Genomic DNA, 19,701 nt, shown 5'->3' on the forward strand with positions numbered 1-19,701 from the left:
ATAAACTATTTGTCGATTCTTAGTATTGTTTTTCATTTTTATCTCACTTTCCTATGTTCTTTGATAGTGAGATTGATTCTGTTTGACTATGGGCTTGAATGATCTTTGAAATACTTGAGTTCCTTCTCTCCCCCAACAACTACTGCAAAATCTCCAATAGCATTACTGTGTGCTCTTTAAGTACATTTCCTTGTAGTAACATCTGATCTTATAAATCACAGAATTGAACACACAACAACGCAACATGAGCATCACATAAAACCCAGCATCCAATTGACAAAGACAACTGATACCTTATAGAAAGTGTGGAAATCAGCTCATTCTGATTTCATCTGATCCAAGTCAGATTGCTGAGTCAGCCTAATGGCAACTGAAGTACATATCTATGATCTCTGATTTCACAAAATGAAACCATATCTAAAAGGTAGAGACTTTTAAAATCTCCAAGCATATACTATATAGGCTGTACAATCTCTATGCATGCTGATGGGGTGTGGTTGTGTGAGGATAGGGTAGTCCTGTGGAGTTATAGAGTTCATAAGAGAAGTGATGTATAATATGTTTAGAAAGGGAACCTGGAGTCAGATTGTAAAAGACTTTAAATGCTAAACCAGAAGAGTTTGTATTTGATCCTAGATTAGAGCCTAGATGGCTACAAAGAGAGTTGTGGCAATAACAAGACTTGGTCACTGATTGGTTAGGGACTGAGCAAGTTGATGAGAAAGAGGAGTCAAAAAACATGATGCCAAGTTTGCAGTCTTGGGTGACTAGAAGCATGGTGGTGCCTTCAATAGAAATGGTGGCTTCTCCTTCCTTCTCAAAAGGGATCAATGATATCAAGAGGATGATGTCTTGACTTGCTCATGAATAAGATCTAAGTAAGGCAAATTCGCACACTTTTTCCTCCATGGTCATGGGAGTTCAGTGGCAGGACAAAAGTCAAAAGGACTGAAGATGGCCCAGGATCCCTCAATAAAAATAGAAAAGTCCAGAGAGGAAGCACTTTGTTTTCTTCTTCAGAATTTGCCACATACAAAAGTACATTATATTTATCTGAGTACTATATTATCACCTGCAGGAAACAGTAAACTGTTTGAGGGCAGGGGACATGTTTTATTTATCTTTGTTTGCCACTTAATACATAGCTCATGCATTGCAAAACACATGATAGGTGATTAATAAGTATTTGAATGAATATATGCTGGTGGATGGTGATGAAAGCAATTTCCAGCAACACGTTTCGATGGCTGATCATTTTGTTGTTGTTTTCTCCCTTTCTCCCTCCTTCCTTCTTTTCATTTTTCTCCTCCTCCCTCACTCTTCATACCTGTCACTGCCACCTGTAAGTTTGCTTAGTCCCAGTTGTAGCATTCTTGGCTAAAGAGGTGGCTGGTCCCAAGAAGACAGTTTGGGAGTTGACTGGCTTAGCACATGGATTGAATTTAAAAGCCTTTACAACCCCTGGTAACTCATAGCAACAAGAAATATCAATGCTATAAAAGTGCAAGAGAGCTTGGAAGAGCATGATGGAAAAAGAAGTATATTACTGCTTCTATACTTTTCTGTCCCTGGGGCTCCTGTGGCATTTTGCATCCTGAAGGCCCTGAGCAAATTGTGGGAGGATTAAGATTGTACTGAAGGACTCCAGGTTCCCTTTCTAAACATATTATACATTACTTCTCTTTAGTTTGGAATAAATTATGTCAATGTCATATTATAAAATAAATACTTGTATCTGTCCTTGTTGTCTCCTCTCAAGGAGTAGGGATTGTATCATTTATTTTATCTCTATCTCCTTAGCAGAGTGACGGGCATATAATAGAGGCTTGATAAATTTTTATGGATGGATTGATGAATGTCTGGATGGATGGGTGGATGGATGGATGAGTGTGTACAGAAACATAGAACACCAGTTGAGATCAGAAAATATAATGGGGCTCTTAAATTGGGGTCTCTGAACTATATTTTGAAACTTTTGGATAACCACATTTTAATATAATTAACTTCCTTTGTAATCCTATGTTTAATGAATTTAACAATATTCTGAGAAAGGATCAATAAACTTCTCCATACTGCCAAAGGGGTCCATAACAGAAAATTCAGAACCCCTTTCTAGAAGAAATTGGGTGGGAAAGATTAGGGTCACAGTACAGGGCATAACTGGCCAAATTCACCAAGGCTACTATCTTGAAATCATATAAGAGGAAGCATGGAACAGGAGAAAAATCATTGAATTGGGAGTCAGAGGGCCTGAACTCTGCTCCTTTCTTTCTGAGTAGGTCATTTATTCTTTCTGAACCTCCATTTCCTCATTGGCAAAATAAAAGGGTTGTACCAAATGATGATCTCAAAGATTCCTTTTTCAGCTCTAAATCCTGTGATAAGCACCTGGGTATTCCATGTTTTGCCTTTCATCATAGTTTCCTTATTTCAAATGGAAAATCAAAATGAGAGCAGATTATGCATGACTTTCTTTGTGTGGCAGAAAGCCAGACTGGGGCATTGTACTGTTTGGGAAGCATTGGGTTTTCTAAGCAAAGGGCTTCAGCGGTTTTTGTTGGGGCGGGGTTTTTTTTTTTTTGAGAAATTTTACAATTTACTTTTTTCCCCACAGCTGCCATCTGTTTCTGAAAGCAATAATATGTAACTAGCTGGCATGTCAGTTGATTAGAAACTGCTGCCAATTTAGATAGGATTGATGGATTGCTGATGCGTGGTGCTGTTCAGAAGTGCACCTCTCAGCCATTGCAAATTACAAGGGATGTCTCATTTTAGAGCATAAATTCTCTTAACCACCTACACACTCATTTGCACACAGACTTTTCTGTTAGTACAGAGACCATAAATGCAAGGAACCATGTGCCGCTTTCTTCCCTTGGAGTAAGGCTGTCCAGAATACATTTGACTTTTGAATTTGTTCTTTTGATTTTATTCTTTTGTTCAAGAAATGCAAAAAGAAGCCATTCAATTATTCCCAGTTAGATTAACCTTTCAGCTAATTCTTAAAAGGAGGGGGGGGACAGAGATTTAATTTCCTATTTTTATGTCTCCTTTCAAGTAACTTCAGAAGAAAAAGAATTTGTGGCCCATCCTGAGCAGAACGTTCTTTTTTCTGAAAGATTGCTTTCCTCCCAACTGAGCTCAGATTCCAAGAGACTGACCCCCTATGGTTTCTAAAGTTGCTCTGAAACCTCTCTGAGCAGAGCACCCTGTGGATTGGGGAAGGAAAGAAGGAATAAAATGGAAAAAAAAGACATGTTGCTATAGATTTTCCATTTTATCATCTGACTTCCTTTGTCTTGGATGTTTTTATAGTTTTATTTTTTAAAGGGCTGGGGTGAAAGGAAGCTAGCATTCTTCAGTTTCCCCAGAGAGTTCTCTCCCCCTAACTAAACCATTTAGCATCAGCTGATGTGAAAACAAACCCAGATGCTATAAAACCACAGATCAAGGAAAAACTGCCATGCCTCCATATCACTTAATCTTTAGAAAGCATCTCCCAAGGGAGGAAGGCAGAATTGGGTAGCTGTGTCTAGACTAAAAGTTGCTCATGAAACTCCAAACTCATTGAGGACCAGGGCCACAAGTTGCCTCAACTTTGTACATTCTACGGTAGACAGTTAATGTATGTTATTATTGTTGCTCTGTGTCACCCAAACCACAGAAAGTTGTAGGCACATTATGTGTCAAGTTCATTCAAAACCATTTAAATGCCTACCATGTTTTGGGGCCCCAGATAGGCACTAAGATAGACACAAAGAAGAAATAAGACAATGCAAGCCATCAGGGTGCTTATAAATGAACAGGGGAGAAGAGGCAAGTATACAAATACAAATTAAAATGTGGTAATTGCAGAAGAGGGAAAGATCCACTTAATGATAGATCATTTTCAACTGTAGAGAATGGAGGAGACTTCCCCAATAAGGTGAATTCTTATAAGAGCCTTGGAAAAAGGAAGGGCTTTCAAAAGAGGAGGGAATGATAAGATATGTTACCTACCTCTTAATAGAAAGGTGGTAGACTCCAGTGGCAAAAAAAAAAAACATACATCTTCACAAAAGACCAATATACAGATTCATTTTTGCTTCATTGTTTTGTTACAAGAGTTGAGATTGAGGGGTAGAACAAGTGGAATTAGCATAAGGATGCAAAAAGAGATTCATTGAAACCTTTTTTTTGGATGCACAGAAGAGAACAGAAGGAAGCACAGAGAAGCATCATAGTTTTGAAAGTACCATGTTGAATTTAAATACTCTTTCAAAAAGCAAGCTGTACATAACAGAGATTCACAGTTTAATGTATAATCCTCTTTTATGTTCTACTTTGCATCTGGAATATGCTTAGGAAGGGGGTGTTAAACTCAGAATAAAAAAATTAATTTTAAAAAATCAAAAGGAAGGAATCTGACATGGAGGTGAGAACACAATCATGCACAGAGAGAGAGAGAGAGAGAGAGAGAGAGAGAGAGAGAGAGAGAGAGAGAATTGGGAATAGTAAGGAAATGGAGAGTAGGAGAGCCAATCAGGGAACAGTAAGTGGTTCAAGATGTAAAAAAGAATAGGGTTCACTTAGACAGGACCAGTTGATTCCATTCAATTCAATTAGCACTCTGCTAAATGAGGGATGTGCAGCCAGGTGGTACAACATATATAGCACCCACTCCAGAGTCAGGAAGACTCATCTCTCTGAATTCAAATCTGAGCTCAGACACTTACTAGTTGTGTGACCTTGAGCAAGTCACTTAATGCTGATGCCTTGATTTCCTCATCTGTAAAATGAAGGAGAAGGAAGTGGTAAACCATTCCAATACTTTTGCCAAAAAAACTCTAAATGGGGTCCCTAACTTTCCTACTCCTTTTTTAGTCTTCATGGAGAAAGTATTTTCTCCAAATTGAAAACATTATTGAAAGTAAATGAGAGGGGTGGCTAGGTGGCGTAGTGGGATGGCTAGGTGACATAGTGGATAAAGTACTGGCTTTGGAGTCAGGAGTACCTGGGTTCAAATCCGGTCTCAGACACTTAATAACTACCTAGCTGTGTGGCCTTGGGCAAGTCACTTAACCCCATTTGCCTTGCAAAAACCAAAAAAAAAAAAAAACCTAAGAAAGTAAATGAGATACCTGTACATGCATAACCTATATCAGATTACTTGTCATGAGAAGGGGGAAGAGAAAAGAGGGAAGTAGAAAAAATGTAGACCTCAAAATCTTACCAAAAAATATATGTTGAAAACTATCTTTACATATAATTGGAAAAATAAAATAAAAATTTGAAGGAAAAAAGAAAGTAAATGAGAAGGTCTCATAATAATTCTGTAAAATGAACTGCCATAGACTATTCAGGGGACCTACCCTGTAGTCCCAAAAACCAAACCAAAGAGGAGCCATGTTGCAAATTTGACTCATAATTACTGGTGCTTTAAGCAAAGAAATGCCCTTCTCCTCTGGGCATCTCTGCAAGAAGACAAGCTGAGGAAGCAATTTGTCTCATCTCTTATTTGTATCTGGCAAGCCCAACTGTTGTGCTTGAGATGCTGCTGCTGCTGCTGCTGCTGCATTATTTTTGAAAAATTTTTATGAGTAATTTCTCTTTAAAATCTGGTGGCTCCCCTGACTTGTGTGGAAGATGGGTTAGGTCAAGTTAACTGGGCCACATTTTCTTTACAAGTTTATAAAAGCCTATAGAGAGAGACAGAATTTGAGAAGTTGCAGATTGCACCTACCAGCTGGAGCTGCCCAGTGATGAGACCCAGCAGCTGCTGTTAGGCCTCTGCCTCTTCAAAACAAAAGTAAATGTGCAGCCTGTGTCAGTGGCCAGGGAAGACATATGGCAGTACCTGCAGGAGATCTTGGCACAATGGTGAGCTGTACAAAAATGATGGCCCAAGGGGCTCCCTTTGATTTAGGAAACAAGGTAGAAGGTAGAGGCCCACTATAGCTGGCATGGGATCATCAAATTTAAAGCTACAAGGGATGCTGGAGGTCATCTAATCAAATCCCCTCATTTTTCTAATGAGGAAAAACCAAGACCCTAAAAAATGTAAATGATTTGCCCAAAGCTACAAGGTTTGCTGTTTAATTTCATCTTTATCTGTTAGTTGTTTGGAGAGAAAAGGTAAAGAAATGTGAAAATACAAGTTGCTTAACAAGTCACCAGAGTCTTTCTTCATGAGGGCCAGCTTGATTCCATTTCATTTTACAGAGCTATAATAAATAGGACAGGACCACTGGGACTTTGTCCCAGAATAGCTGCGTTGGGAAGAGATGGTATTCCTCCTTCAAGAAATGCACAGTGAGAACCACTGAAAAGCCTCTCCTGGGGCTTTCTCCCACCACTGAGCCAATACAATGCCACTGAACTGGGGCAAGGTTCTTGCCTATCTCCTTGGAATACATTGCACATGGGACAGTGAAGGTCACAACAATGGCCACATGTCTTGACCTTGGTTTCTCTCTACCTCTCCCCTCTTCAGTACAACTGAATTTGCTTTGAGTTCCAGATTTCTTTCTCAAGTCTCTACTAATTTATTCTCTGATATACAAAGTTCCAGCCATAAACTCCTGATCACAGAAAGGATTTTCTAATCCTATAAAGTTGGAGTTGGAAAGGAATTTTAAAGATAATCCACTTCAATCTCCTTTTGTTGTTGAGGAAATATTGGGGGGGGGGGGGAGTAACCTTCCCGAAATCACAAAGATAATAGGTTTCAGGGTCAGGATTAGAGCATAGATCATCTAATTCTAAATTCAGTGCTTTGATCAATATAGCTTGTGACACCTCTAAATTTTAGTGCTTTCCCTATTTTAATTATTTTCTATTTGTTTCATATATAGCTTGTTTGTGTATATTTGTTTATAGTTGTCTACCCATTAGATTGTAACTTCCTTGCAAACAGGGACTATCTCTTGCCTCTTTTTGTATCCTCAGCACTTAGTCCAGTGTTGGTACATAGAGGTTATAATATTTATTATAATTTAATAAATGTTTAGTGATTGTCTGCAGCAATTCCCTTGGAAGTTGGTTTAATGCCAGTCCTCAGCCTTATTCTGCCCACCCCCCATTCCCCTTGGTCTCTTGTGACACCTGTACACCAATCCTGTGGAAACAGCAGGATGACCATTCTCTTCTCTAGAGAGCTCTAATTCGTTGCATATTTCACAAAAATGAAAATGCAGAACAACCAAGGAGATTTAAAAGTATCTAAGAAAAGATGCTAGCCCATTTTGTCACCTGAGAAAATAAGCATCACAATGTATGAATGGCAAGATACACAAAGCAGCAGAGTTTGTACAGAGAAAGCAGCTGATAAGGGTATGAATCATATATTTGCCACTTCCAACCTGGGGAATCTTGGCCACCATTTCCTCATCTGCAAAATGAGAATACTGGTGTTTATACTTCCTACTTCACAGCGATGTTGTAAGAAAAATATTTTATAAACCTTGCAAGCCCTATCAAAATGGGAATTATTATTGTCTTTATATTCAACCCTGGCCAAATCCTTACTAGTTGTCCTCCACTTCAGGTTTCCCCAGGTGGATTCCCTGGCTTCTTCAGGTTTCAGATAAAATTTAACCTCCTACAGGAAGCCTTTCCCAATTTCTCTTAATTCTAGTGTTTTTCCTCTATTCAACATTTCCAGTTTATTCTGTATGTAGCTTGGTTTGTTTACATGTTTACATGTTGTATTCCTCATTAGATTATTAGCCTCTTGAAAGAAAGGGCTTTTGTCTTTCGTGTATCCCTAGAACTTAGCACAGTACCTAGTATAAAATATTTATTGACTGAGTGAGTTTGAAACTAGAGAAGAGACACAATTGAATTTAATAAACACATATTAAGCTTCTATGCCATGTGTTTCAGTATTACTAAAAAAGTCAGAAAGTCAGAGTTAGGCAGAAAGGTAAAGAATTTAGTATTATTTCACCAAAAAGAGATTATGAAGCAAATGAAATATAAAACATTGATATTTTTCTTTTTCTAATATTTAAAATAGAAACATAGAGCTCAAGTAAATATCAATAATTGGATTTATAAAAGAAAAGTGGGGGAATACTTTGTATCAAACCCCAGAGGAAATAAGCATGTTCAACAGCCAAAAGGAAAGTAGCTAGAGCAATGGTCTGAGAGTCAGAAGACCCAGTTCTGAGTTGATGCTGACTCTACTGCTTATTAAGCTGTGTCACTGTGGCCAAGATATTGTGCAATATTACACACAAACTACCTCAACTGCAGGTTCCCTAAAAGGTCATAGTAACCAAGAAGAGTCCTTAGAGAGGATGTAGTCCAACCCTTTCATTGAAAAGATAAAAAAAACTGAAGTCCAGAGAAATTGTGACTTATCCAGGGTCACAGAGATAATAAGTAACAATTTTAATTTGAACCCAGATTCTCTAACATCAAGTTGATGCAGTGGACAGAGCTCCCGGCCTGAAGTCAGGAACTCATATTCCTGAGTTCAAATCTGATCTCTTGTAGTTGTGTGAGCATGGTTCATGACCATTAAACCCTGTCTGCCTCAGTTTCCTCATCTATAAAATGAACTGAAGAAGAAAATGGCAAACCACTGCAGTATCTTTGCCAAGGAAATCACAAAGAGTTAGAACATAGCTGAAATGACTAAACAACAGCAACAACAACCGCTAACTTTTTCTATCATATTAAACTACCAAGGATGTTTGCAAGAGAAATATTTGGTAAACTGTTGGGTGTTATATAAATGCAAACAGCTGTTTTCCTGCCTAAATGAACCCATTCTACCTGTCTTCCAGGATTCACATGGTGAAGCATTGAGTTGAATCTCACTCCTTTCAAGGAAGATTGCTGAATGACAATTTTGGGTATGTTGCAAAAGATTTGGTTTCTCCTTGTTGAGATAATGTGATACTCCATGATTAGATTTTTAATTAAATAGTAATGCAGCAGAGTATGAGAACTCTGAGTTCACTATGGGAAGCAAGTCAAAAGGAATTTCCTATCAATGTGCTCATCATTGCCATGGAAGGTGCAACCTGTCTGGTTTTTGTCTATAAGGCTCACAAAGGCATTTTTGGGAGGAAATGTCACATTAACACCCACATAAATGTAAATAATAATAGATAGCAATTTAATAAGAACACTTTAAGGTTTTCTAAGCACTTTACAAATATTGTCTCTTTTTTTTATTCTCTCAACAACCCTGTGAGGTAGGTACTGATATTATTCCCCAGATGAGTTAACTGAGGCACAGAGAGTTTAAGAGATATGCCCAGGGTCACATAGCTAATAAATGTCTGAAACAGGACTTAAGCTCTTCTACACTCTTGAATCCAATGCTACAGCCATTGCCCCACAGCTTATTTGGGCAAGGGAGTGGGAGAGAATTTAATTCTATTATATTTGGGTTATTGTCAGCTAGTAGAGCTAGCCTAAGGGAGAATAGATGTCAGAAATAGAATTTATTTATTTGTCCCTCTGGTGACAGGTAATCAACCTGTCACTGCTCTTCAAGGGAACTGTAGTAGTTGCAAATGGAGAAGAAATATCTCAAATCAGTAATCTAAGTGATTGCCCCATCCTTAAATAAAGGTAATCTTTCTCTTGGGGAGCATATCAACCCCAGTGAATTTAATTATCACCTCTATGCGGGTGACTTCCAGACAGATATATCTAGCTCTAGTCTCTCTCCTGAGCTCAGCTCTACATCAAGCTTATTGAACATTTGCAAATGTTCCATTGACATTTGAAACCCAACCCATTCAAAACAGACCTTACTATCTTCCTACTCTGCTATTTCTTTTAAAAGTGTCACCATACTTCTAATCACCCAGGTTTACTAGTTCAGAGTCATCCTAGACCTTTTTCCTCTCCATCACCCCTCATATGCAATTTAGCCTATTCTGTGTGCATGTTGTATTCACTACCCACACAAGCTTCTTGAGGGCAACCATCTTCCTTTTTTGCTTTTGTGTCCTTAGTAACTAAGAAAGTACTTGGGGTAGAGTTTTTGTTTGTGTTGTTTTGTTTGCTCTTCCTTCTTAAGGAAGACCAAATAGCAATGGGAACATAGTAGGTGCTTGGTAAATGCTTGGTAACTAAATGAATGAATCCTCAAAGCTAATGGTAGACATGGTGGTGTAATGAAAAGAACCTGATGCTTGGATCTAGAAGGCTCGTGGCTCTGTTTCTTAACTATGTGACCTTCCTGCAGTGAAAAGAGTGTGACTCTTGGAGTTAGAAGTCCCTGGTTCTAGTACAAACTCTCTGTAACCATGAGAAAGCCTCTATCTATCTCTAGGTCCCAGTTTCTCTTTTCTATCTTTTTGAATATGCTTAACTACTCATGGATTTTCTCAAATCTCTGATTGTATATAATTATTTGCATATTGTCTTCTTCCCCATTAGACCACAAGTTCCTTAAAGGCAAGGGCTGAGCCTTTCTTTCTTTGTACCCTAGCCAGTGCCTGGCAAACAGTAGGCATTTAATAAATACTTGTCTTGAGAGTAAAAAAAACTGTGACAAGCCAATCACTCCTCTGAATCTGTTTTCTAACTTATTAAATGGAGTCCATAATGCCTGAATTCCTTACCTTACATATAAGATGGTAAAAATCAATTGTTATTATACTCTATGAACATCAGCCACCATTTTTCTTAATTATTATATTCTCCAGAAGAGATTCTAGTGACTGCCATCTCACTCCCATTTTATTGATCATTAACAAAGAATAAACAAGGTAATTGGGAGATAGTACTTTGTGAATCTTAAAGTGACAAGTGATGTCCCATCAACAGTCAGTTTTTAATATCCTGAAGGGATTTTCTTATTAACATTCTTGTAGTAAGTAGAATAAAACTGATTTCAATACCTGATAGCTTTGGTTCATTTGGAAGATAAATTTAACATGTGACTTCATGGAACAGACCTTCCAAAATACAGACATGGTAGTATACTGTCCTCTTGCTGAATCAGAAATTCATTTCTAATCTGAATAATAATAGTAGTACTATATTAGTAGTGAGAATAGTTAGTATTTGAGGTTTGCAAAGTATTTTATAAATATGTTATTTTATCCTTATAATATATGTATTATTATATATTAAATATAATATCCTTATAATGTATAATAACTGTTTATCTACATTTACAATGAGACACTGAGGCAGAAGAAGGTTAAGTGATTTTCCCAGGTTCACACAGTCAGAGATAGAATTTGAACTTGGATCTTTCTGGCTTCAAGTCCAGTTCTATTCACTACACCAAACTGCCTCTTATAAGGTACTTAGCAGCATAATCTAACTAAAGAACATTGGTTTGGAGTTAAAAGGCCCAAGTACAAACACTGGCTCTGCTACTTACATTGTGGGAGGCAGGAAACAAGCATTTAGTAAGTGTTTACTTGTCTGAGGCAATAGTCTAAACACTGGAGAGACAAGTGAAAGGGAAAAGAGACTTAGTTCCTGTCTTCTAGGATCTGACATTATAATGGAAGAATACAAAACATAAAAGGTGTCTAAATGGGTAGGGGAAGGGAGAAAAGTATCCACATTTTGGGAAGGATGGTGAAAGCTGAAAGAATCTGAAGGGCTGCCAGGAAGGAGATGTTTGACCTTAACCAGGTCACTTATCTTATTCAGTTAAGGCAGTGATTTGAAGAAGCCAACTTTAAGTCTCTTCCAACTCTAAGTCTGTTGCTAAGCAAGTATCCAAGCTACAAGACTAGAAGAGGTCTTAAGGATTATCTAGGTCTATAGGGGGAGAAACCATGCTCCAAGAAGTTAAGTGAATTACCTAAAGTCAAACATCTAGTAAATGATAGATCTAATACTATAACCTAGATCATTTGACTCTAAATCTACTGCTGCATTGCCTTTAGGAATTGTTTTTCCTCTTAAAATAATTTTCCTTTTGCAAGCCATGGAAGGATCAGAGCCACTGAGTCCTAAGATTTAGAGGATTTTCTACCCTTGGCCTTGGGCAAGTCATTTTCCTGGTTTTGTCTCCTTTGTAGGACTTTTCAGTTATTCAAAGAGATGGTAAAAATGTATTCATGTATTTGTAGAATAAATTCCAGCCTTCCTATGTACTGCTTGAGGGGAAGAAGGAAAAGAATGCTAACAGCCCTGTCTTAGATACCTCCACCTCTCTAGGTGAAGAATTAGGAATGACTTGTCCTAGGATATAATGGCAATATTCATTGTAGGAAGAAAGATCAACTGACATCATCTTTCAAAGAGAAAGCTAAGCCTACCTAGCCCTTCTGTTCCTTCTACCCTGAGACTTTCTCCTAATTGTTCTGAGCCTTACTAAACTATTGAAAAGATTTAGAGTGGGTGGTACTGAAGCTCAACTTCATGAACATTTCTCCAGGATCATAACAGAAAATTTAGGATTGGGATAAATTATTAGCATAATTTAACTTCCTGCCATTTCCCAGAAGAGTTATAGTAGTGACAAGGAGGGGAAACATAAGGAAACTGAGGACAGATAATGATAATTCAAAGACTGAGAGGTTTCCTAGAGAAGATGATTCTTCTCCTAAAAAGGAAGAATAGAGATACAGAGTTGTTGGGAATGAAGGTAGGGATCAGTAAAGCAAAGAAATTGGATAAAATGTCAATTGGAAGCTGAGAAAAAAAGAAAGCAGATGGAAAATGGGAAAAAGATAGGAAGGGACAAAGCCTAATAGAATGAATCCTAACTTCCTTAGTATGCAGGACATGAATCTAGAGCCTAGTTGACTCCTAATATTCTATGTCGGGTTTATGGTGATTGTGATGTCCTGTGATACAGATATAGCCTACCTCATCATTCAGAGAGGAAGCTAATGAGAGCCCTGGTGATGGCATCTTTCCATGGTTGGAAAGCATGGGCAGCCTACAGAATGACAACTCAAAATAACTAGCACTCACAGTACCTTGTGAGTTAGGATAGCTGGGTACAACTTTACCATATACTAGTTATGTGACCTTGGGCAAATCATTTATTCTGTTGAGCCTCAGTTCCTCACTCATAAAAATGAAGTAGTTGAACCACATCATGCTTAAAGGTCCTATTTCTTTTGTCAGGGAATTAGTGAAGACCCTGCTAATGATTCCTACAGATGGAGTTAGAAAACAGTGGTCTCTTTTTTTAAAGGCCTTTACTTTGACTCTGGAGTAGTGAGGTTACCTTGCTCTATTGACCCTGAGGATTCTCTCTTTGGATCTACTGAAAAAAACCTTATATCAGTCCCTAACCACCACCCAAGGCAAAAGGCCAGTCCCTGAAGGGAGTTCATTTGAATACAGGCTATAGCTGTGAGGAATAGACTCATTCTTCAGATAAGCTTGTGTTAGCGGACAATGCTGCTGTCCCTGGTACTGATCCAGAGTGACACATGCCAGAAAAAAAAAAACCTTGGATTGAAAATCAGGACAGCTGTCTTCTCTCTAGCTCCCAAGCTAATGCTCTAGAAACAGGCCTTTGGAAGGTCACATTTCACCATAATTGTGAATATTTTTCCCATTTGATTGGTATTAGAAATGGTGTTGTTGGGCGGTTAGGTGGCGTAGTGGATAAAGCACGGGCCCTGGAGTCAGGAGTACCTGGGTTCGAATCCAGTCTCAGACACTTAATAATAATTACCTAGCTGTGTGACCTTGGGCAAGTCACTTAACTCCATTTGCCTTGCAAAAAAAACTAAAAGAAAACAACCTAAAAGAAATGGTGTTGTTAAAACTTCCCAATTTTTTAGACCAGTTGTTTTATTTTGGGATCCACAAAATAGATTTCAGGGGAGCTGTGAGCCTGAATGGGGGTAGGGGGGATTACATATTTATTTCAAAATAATTGATTTCTCTTTAATCCTATGTATTTTATTTTATGTATTCTAAGAAAGGGTACCTAGACTTCCTTTACCTAAAATATCTATGATATCAAAAAAAGGTTAAGAATCCCTGGTCTGGATGATGGGAGAAATAACAATAACTACCCTTTTATATATTGTTCAGAGCTTTAAAAAATCTTGTCTATATTATCTCCTTTAATCCCCACAATGGCCCTGTGAAGTAGCTGTTTTTAGTATCTCCATTTCACAAATGGGGAAACCAAAGATTCAGGAGCTTAAGAGACTTGTGGAGAGTCAGCTGCTAAGTACTTGTAATAAAATTCAAAACCAAGTCTTCCTGACACACATTCATTCAGAAAACAACTTTAGTCTTCCCAGTCACAGCATTGTAAATTAGTGTGGGCTTCCAAAAGGACTGTTGTCCTGGACATAAGGGCCAGCTAAGGGGAGGCTGAGAGTAGCTAATCTTTGGCTCCAGGGATGAGAGAAGTAGAAGGCCATTTACTGAAGCAAGGAGCATTTCTTCTCAAATTAGTGAAGTATCAAAGCAGCAGTGTGGGCATGTGTTTGAAGTGTCAGCCAGTAGTTTTAGTCCCAGCAAAGTACTGTGTGGGAGTCATAAAGATGTCAGCCGTGTGCAAGAGCAGCCTTAAAAATTATTTTCAAAACTCAAAATTAATACTGGCTCCACCTAGATTTCCCAATGACATTCCTTCACCTCCTGCCTATCCCTTTACAGATATAACCCCAGCACTTCCCCTCCATATCACTTGATTATCAGAATGCAAGCTCCTGCCTACAACAAATGTTTCCCACAAACACAGTGTCAGCACCAGCAATAGATCTCAGATTGCCCATCAGGAAGTAGACTTGAGTCTAAAAGCAGGAAACGGTTCTAAAGAGGTAGGTCCTACAAAACAGATAGAGTTATGGAGTCAGACTAGGTGAGAATCTAGAGTCAGAATGAGTTCAGTTTCCAAAAAGGTCAGTGAGGACATGAATCAGAAGCCAAATAACTTGCCCATACTCACAGGTAGTATAGTATCAGAGTCAGTTTTTAGCCAACACTAATCCTATCATCCCATGATGTCCTGCTGTTAGATATCACAACAAAACAAGATTGGAATTAGAGGCTGAAGGACAAGATTGAACTGAAAACTAATGTAAGCCCTTTGTAAAGCCATCAACAAATATTGATAGTTGGAACAAGCAACCAGTCAGATTAGGTAGACAGTTGGGTCCTGGAAGGCACAAGTACTGGAGGTTATACAGAATAAGACAAGAGATAAGAAAGTTCAAGACAATAGTCAGAAATCAAGAAATCCTAAGAAACTGAAAAGAAAAAGGAAAAAGGGAGAAAAACAAGACGCTAGCACCAAGAACTTAATACTTAAGTAATTCTCTTCCTCAGATCTTTTAACTAATTTCTACCAGGGCAAGAACCAGTCCCAATACAGTTAATCTGAGGTATGATCAGATCACTGAGAACACTAAGGGGAGGTCAAAAGTATGTGGAATAGAGGTAACAATAGCTTCTGGTAGGCAATGCCTGATAAATTCAGCCATCTTTTAAAATCATGTTCAAATCAATAGGGGGGGGAAATAAGTAGTGCTATAAGTGAGTTACTGCCAAAGAAGAAAACTAAAATGAGCAGATTATGGTTATAAGTAGAGAAAGGAAAGGGCAGATACCAAGAAAACCACTTTGCTCATTCATACAGTATAACCTTCACTTCACAACAATTCTGTTGTAGCACAAGTAATATTATCCCCCATTTTGAAGATGAGAAAACTAAGGCTCAGAAGTCAAGGGACCTGCCCACAGTCAGAGATAGTATCAGGGTGAATTTTTGAACCTATGCCTCCCAGCTTTCTTCCCATGACCTTATGCTCAATATACCAATATTGGAATATAGACTAAAGGACAAGATTGAGTTGAAAACTAATACAAGTAATTTTCCTTCCTCTGGGAGTCCAGTGATAAAATAATGTTGCCAACTAGAATAGAGAAATCATCTACAGAATGAATATAGAAAATGTTTACAACATATTATTGGTCAAATATTTGGTCAAATATTTATCAACAGAAGTGTTTTATGAGGAGGCCTGTTGGAACCAATCACTTTGAGGTTCTGTGATTCTAGAACTATAGGCCCACAACCCACAATTGTGTCTAAGTTGAGCTGTATAAACAAAAAGAGAAGGACATCAAGGAGAGATCTTTGGCTTTTGAGTCAAAGGGAGTGAGTTGATCAGGAGACTCTCCCATTGGAGATGACTATGGTTTACTTTCAAGGGCAGAAGAAATCTCAAAACTAGAACATCTTAATGACCTCTCCTTCAAGTGCTTTGTACCATCAGTCTTTAAAACCAACAGACCTGGGGAGAAATCTTTTTGTTGTGAACCTTCACAACAAACAACCTTTATTTTTTTTATATTGTGATTTATTATTTATTTATTTTAGCATTCTTTTCTTGTTAAATTTTGTTTCAGATTCTCTCCCTCCCTCCCACCCCCTATCCACTGATAAGGCACGCTAATATCAATTATACCTGTGAAATCATGCAAAATATATTTCCATGTTAACCATGTGTCAAAAAAAGCAAGAATAATAAAGAAAGTGAGAAAATTATATTTCATTTTGTACTCAGAATTCATCAGTTCTCTCTCTGAAAGTGTATAGCATTTTTCCTTACAAGTTCTTTGAAATTGTCTTGGATCATTGTATTGATTAGAGTAGCCAAGTCTTTTTCACAGTTGATCATCATTACATTACTGTTAATGTAAACAATGTTCTCGTTCTACTTTGCATCAGTTCATATAGTCCTACCATGTGTTTCTGAAACCCTCCTCTTTGTCATTTCTTATAGCATAAGTAGCCTTTATTTTTTAAACAAGAGATGAAATGTCTTTCAACTTTCAAAAATAAAATAAAATCAAGCCCAAACCCCAAAGAGGAAGAAAGTAAGTGTTAGATTTCTCTAGAGCGAATTCCTTGAATACAAAAGTCAATTATTTTGCTTCACTGCACATCCTGTGGAATAGGATGCAGGAGCAAGCTATTGGGACAGCTGTGGGTGTGAGAAAAAGAAAAAATTGTCATTGTGATCCAGAAAAGCAGGAGCTGGAGCATATGGGGAAAAAAAGAAAGCTTCCTATAAGTATCCTCTAGTGTCTGATTTGGGGAGGGTGAGGAGGAAGAGATGGCAGCCCTGACTTTCTCAGTCAGGGCTCACTTTGAGTTTTGCCTCCCTGCCTCTAAATAGATGCAAACTGCTGCCAAAAGCCTGAAATTGCTTCCCAATACTTTTTCCTCCAGGTTAGCCTCTGCTTATAGGCCACAGGCCTGACCAAGAGGAGAGAGACTCTAAAAAGAAATTTCAAAAGTTGGATTTAATTTGACAGTTTATTAAACACCTTTACTTACTAGTTAGTTAAAAAAAAGTCTCCCTGTTTTTTGTTCAATGAAATTTTTAAAGGTCATGCTTTTTTTAGCACACTGTCTAAAAATGTACTCCAAGTGTTTTATCTCTGAGTGTTGGAGGGTTTTTTTAATCTTGTTTTGTTTTAATTAACATTGGTTTTAATCAGATTTAAATCTTTTGGTACTCTTGGGCAGATGGGACCTTCCAAAGCATACATGAAAATGGGCTACTTCTTGTATGAGGGCCTTGAGACTTTTATTATAAATACATATGTGTATATGTGTCAAAAAGGATATTATTGTTATAACACAGTTGAATCTTTACAAAGAACATTTACTTCAGAAAGATATAACTGCAAATATTTAAGTTATCCCCCCCCCAACCCATTTGACACATAATCCCCTGCCCCCAAGGCCTCCTGTAATACTGACTCCAAAGTCACCACAGTTTGTGGAATTACTTCTGGCTCCAGAAACAGAACAAACAGCAAAAGAACAGAAACAAACACCACCAGACCCATTTCTCCCAGCAGGATAAAAAGAAAACGTACTCCTTAGGAGTCCGGCTAAGTGCAGAAGCTAGGGGTGGTCAAAAAGATGACAGAAAAAGAGAGACTGTTGAGTCACACCAGTTTTAAGGATGTAGATTATCAACCAAGGAAACTTTCCCACCCATGAGATAAAAGGGGCTCTAGGTAAACTGAGCATGCTCAAAGGCCAAGTTATTCTGCATTTAAAGCCTACTTATATTACTAAGTATTGATATATAAATCTGTTTACTATAAAATTTACACATATTATTTGTGAGTATATGTCATCTGTGTCATCTATTTAACTATTAGTTTAAATTTATGGCATTGTTCCAAAAAGTAACAAATTGGAAAAATTTTCAGTTGAAAATTAATTTCATTAAAATGTATTAAGTGAATACTGCTACATGTAAAACTCTATTGTCAATGGCATCCTATGTATGGGATGGAAAGAGAGGAAAGAATACAAGACCTACACAGGATATGGTCCTGCCTTTGTGGAATTCACAACTTAGGAGATGACACATACCAAAATAATTATAATACAAAATTATGTAGACTGGAGGTGAAAAATCAAGTGTTTTGTGAGGTCTGAGTGGATGGAAAGGTCATTGTCAGCTTTAAGAAAAAGGGTTCAGGGAAGAGTTCCAAATAGAACTGGTCTTTGAATTAGATTTTTAGAGGATGATAAGAATTCACTATAATTGAGAAGTAAAACTAAGAGTCATGCCATTCCAGCATAAAAACTATGTAAGCAAAGACATGGAGATGATACTTAAAAAAGTTTCAACTTAACTGGGGCATATAAAATATGGAAGAAAACAGTATGACATAAAGTTGGAAAGATAGGATAGCACCAAAATTTTAGAAGACCTTAAATGCCACACTTTAGGGAGTCATTGCAGGATTTTGAGCAAGGGAATGTATGATCTCATAAATGTTATCTGTATAGTCATGTATAGAATAGGCTGAAATGGAGGCAGGAAAGTCTATTAGGGGACTATTGAAGTAGCCTAAGCAAGAGGGCCCTAGAAGGCTGGTTGTGGGAATAAAGAGGAAGGGATAAGCACCAGAGACAAAGAGAGAATTGACAGGACCAAGGAACTAGAAAGAAGAGACAAGAGTCATAAATAATACCATAGTTCTGAATGTGGGAACATGACAACCACCAGAGAGGAGTCTATTCAGTGCTAAAGCAAGGCAGCATCATGCACAGAAGAGAGCCCCATCTTTGGAGTTAGAGGACATGGCTTCAATTTTAGCTCTGATATTTACCATCTGGGTCATCTTTAACAAGTCTCTTAACCTACGAAGATATCAGACTTCATGGTCTCTGAGTCCATTCTAGCTCTAAATCTATGATCCTGTAATAATACTCATTTCAGAGGGAGTGCCAGTGGGATATTCAGTTTGAGATATAAATGAAAAGGCTCCAAGCTGTACACCTGCTTGGGAATATTAGATCCTGGGTGTTCCAAGCCAGGGAAGAAATTTTTTTTGGCACTTATTCATTCAGCATCTGTATGATGCCATTAAAAGCATCCAAATCCCTAATGAAATGGGGGAATGATCTCCAAGAATGACAATTTCCAATCTCACTGATGAGGATGAGCCTTAAAACTCCTCTGAAAATAAGACCTTTTGGTAATTTCAGTGTTCTCATATGAGGAGGATTAGAAAATGTCTCAATGGATTCTGTCCATTCGATTTTCCAAAAGCATTGGCTTAGGCAGCGCACTGTGTTTTGGCAGTGAAGTAGAGAACTAGCTGTTTAGTCTTGCTGTCATACATCATTGGCTACATCAGTCACTAGCATGATCTGGGAAGGGCCTGGTGGGCTCTGTCTGAGCTGCTGCAGTGTGGGTTATTCAAATCTAGGTCATTCAAATCTATCTTCAAACTCCATTTTTAGATCTGTAGCTCCTACATTTGATCCAA

The 19,701-nt window shown here is 37.9% G+C and overlaps 1 protein-coding gene across 3 annotated transcripts in view; it reads left to right on the forward strand.

Moving 5' to 3' along the window:
• SMPD3 (sphingomyelin phosphodiesterase 3) overlaps positions 1-19,701 on the forward strand; it is a 258,177-nt gene that overhangs the window by 167,652 nt on the left and 70,824 nt on the right. For all 3 annotated transcript variants that reach the window (XM_074202028.1, XM_074202025.1, XM_074202031.1), the window contains exon 3: positions 8,772-8,840. The gene's annotated coding sequence lies outside the window, so the exon portion shown is untranslated. The remainder of the gene's footprint in view (positions 1-8,771; positions 8,841-19,701) is intronic.

Source organism: Macrotis lagotis, chromosome 1 (genome assembly GCF_037893015.1).
Source record: "Macrotis lagotis isolate mMagLag1 chromosome 1, bilby.v1.9.chrom.fasta, whole genome shotgun sequence".
Classification (NCBI taxonomy): domain Eukaryota; kingdom Metazoa; phylum Chordata; class Mammalia; order Peramelemorphia; family Peramelidae; genus Macrotis; species Macrotis lagotis.